Here is a 3,347-nt window from a genome sequence, read left to right as displayed (position 1 = left end):
AGTTCTGTCTATAATAAAAGTAAGTGCTATCCTATATTATTTTTATTATTATATGACAAAACACTTCAATACCACACACACAATACATCATCACGATTTTAATATTTCTAAAATGATGACCTTTTTACTTCTTGAGTACGTTTCAGTAAAATATATTATCAGTAATATTTCTAAAATGAAAACCTTTTTACTTCTTAAGTACGTTTCAGTAAAATATATATTCAAACATTTCTCAAAACCTAATAACCAATTCCTGTCAATAGAGTAATATATAATTATGATCTACTCACATAATATATATATTATATATTACATATTTATGGATTTAGAAAATGTTTAAATAAATGTAAATATATTTTAGTTACATTTTACTGTGAAGAATTAATATGATAATTAAAAATATTTTATAACATATAGTACTCATAACAGTCACGTATAAAAATATTAAACCCACTGTTACTGAACGTAGCGTGAATACAAAAACATTTTACTTTTGTTTTATGAACACATCTCTTGTTAACGCCGCTGTAAATTATTGTTGATAGTCTGTATAATATTGTGTTTTGATATTGCATTGTGATTTTAAAGTGTTTGAAGTGCGAAAATTGGTGCGCATAAAGGATTAAATAATATTTATTAATAAAAATTAAAAAGTACTGAAAAACAAAACACAATGCGCTGCCATCTTTCAATGGACTATTGATCATACATATAGCGCCGGAGTTCAGAACATTCACTCACGAAATTTTATTCTTTTGATAATGTGAATTAATTCATTTATAAATAGAATTATGGCATAAAAAGTACCGCAAAATATCTGTACCCAGTAATATCAATGCATACCAAATGAATGTAAACTCGAAAGGAATCTCATTTTTAAAAACATAATTAGCGTGAGTGGAGCAGACCGGTGTACCGGACAATACATTTCAACAGATTGACATAAAACTAAACTGGTCTATTTAAGAAGCATAAACCACCTGTATTTTTATTGAAACAGGTAAAATTAGAACTTCTATTTTTGAAGAAAAATATTCATTATTGATCTTATTACAGCATTAGTAAGCAATAAACATCAAAGATGAGTAGGTACTTTTTGAGTCCTGTTATATGAAAAAACTGTCAAAACACCGAGCTGGAGGAAAATAATGCAGTGGTGACCTACGCGATAACTGCTTGTGTAAAAACTTTTTGTTACAAAAACTCAGTCAGTTACCACGCAATATAATACTTCAGTGAGAATCTATCAAAACTGATGACATTGTACCACAAACAAAAGCAAATATTTGTACACTAATCTCCCAGCTATGGTAGATAAATTAAATGATAAAGTGTTGGTTGAAGAAGTAAATTTTAAATAGCAATGCTATGTTAGAATTAGCATCTAATCAACCAACTGTTTTTATACCCCCCCATGAAAATCATTAAAATTGTTGATGTTACATGGAAAGCTACAAAAGGTTTTTGATCCTACACAAAGTGTACACTACGAGAAGTTACTGAATGTATGTATTTATATAACAATATTTTAATAATTTTTTTTAATCATTTTAATTTTATTTAATAGTTTGCGTAATGATTGCGATCGCTTCAAAGCAAAATACAATATAAAATTTTCATCTAGCCCAAGTGCAAAGCAACAATTTTGTAATAAGAAAATAAGCTATAGCTAAGCTCAGATAGAACTAAGATTTCTTTTGCAAGTGATAGTGACTGCATACAACGAGAACAAGTATATAACAGAGTATACTCTGTGCCAGCTATAACAATTTATCCGTTTTGTGTATTACAAACCTTATCGATATCTAATTTTACCATTATATGCTTTTATAGTAATAATAGATATGTTTTATAAAGTATAAAGTAACATAGTCATATCCCTGACTAATTATCTTAAATATATAATGTACTGCATACACTTCCACACCTCTAATTTAATGTAAACATAAAATCACTTCGAATCAACGCTTCTATTTTATATATTAACATAATCTCAATTTAAAGCAACATTGTCTTTTATAGTAATGTTTACATGCAAAACTGGAAGTGATGTTTAATCTTAGACATAAGTTATTATTTTCATCATATACATTCCATAAAGACGAATCAAACGAATCGGTTGTGTTTTATTTTTATTTAAAAGAAAATACAATTTGTAACTTATATACGAATGTTTTAAATATTAAAAAAATATATTATTTTACGTTATTATAATATTTTAAAATATGATATATCTTTTATCTTTATATAAACTCAAAAATACATTTCTTCAAACAAATTGGACATTGGTTGTTGGAAACGCGCAAACATGTCGTCCTAAATAAATCAGTTTCTGGTTACAAATATTAGTTACATTTATACAATAAAATAATTTATTAACGGGCTAATTGATCAATTTAAGTAGAAATAAAAACACTATAGTTTATTATTTATAATAAAAAATATATATTTTATATATATAATATAAATATTTATATTTTATATAAAATATTTATATTGTAAACAAAATATACAATATTCAATTTTATAACAGAAAATTACAAAAAAAATCATACAATACTAATAATGACAACAAAGAAAAACAACAATAGAAAAGAAAATAAAAATTGTACAAAAAACATGTAATAATGTTTATGCAATAAACAATTTTTGTTTGTGTTGTTATTGGGAAAAATCTTGTATTCTTTAAAAAATATTAATTTCTACTACTACTATAAAATCTATGTTACCTACTATTGATATATAGTATTAAACAAATTTTTACTTAATACTATATTTAATACGTATTTCTTTCATAAAGTCAGTATTTTAAATACTAAATTTACATTAAATAAATGCACTGAATAAAAACCAAAAATTGTTTAAACCTTTATAATACAATGATACCTAGCCCTTCTAATTGGTTTGCTGATTTGGTTTAATGTAATCAAAAAGAATACATATATATTATAATATGGTAACTATATATTAAAATCTGTTCTCTGAACTGTATATCATTGTATAAATTTAATATTTATAATAGGCTTTATTATATCATTACATTATATTCTTATAGCAGTATATATAAATACTGCTCTTATGTGCTTACCTGAACTAATTTCATAAGCATCAAGTACATTAACAGTATTGGATGTATTAAATTAAATTTAGGTATAATTCTCAAAATAATTATAAGTACAGGGCAAAGGACCTAGCAGTCCAGTTCCTTATTCTTAGTAAAATTTAAAATTAAAGTTAATGTAAACTCACAAATAAATAAAAATAAACAGTATTGGATGACTTAAGTGTTATAAAAAAAACTATTTTGACTAAAATGTATTAACACCTGCACATACTATATAGGTAAG

At 24.7% G+C, this 3,347-nt stretch overlaps 1 long non-coding RNA gene across 1 annotated transcript; it reads left to right on the top strand.

Annotated features, from left to right (window-relative positions):
* Nucleotides 1–464: 464 nt before the first annotated feature.
* Nucleotides 465–2,113, top strand: LOC119683064. The gene is made up of 3 exons (XR_005252618.1): nucleotides 465–1,000; nucleotides 1,057–1,505; nucleotides 1,568–2,113. It is a non-coding gene; the product is annotated as an uncharacterized LOC119683064 (long non-coding RNA).
* The last annotated feature ends 1,234 nt before the right edge of the window (nucleotides 2,114–3,347 follow it).

Source organism: Teleopsis dalmanni, chromosome 2 (genome assembly GCF_002237135.1).
Source record: "Teleopsis dalmanni isolate 2A chromosome 2, ASM223713v2, whole genome shotgun sequence".
Classification (NCBI taxonomy): Eukaryota; Metazoa; Arthropoda; class Insecta; order Diptera; family Diopsidae; genus Teleopsis; species Teleopsis dalmanni.
This window is presented reverse-complemented; position numbering and strand designations above follow the sequence as displayed.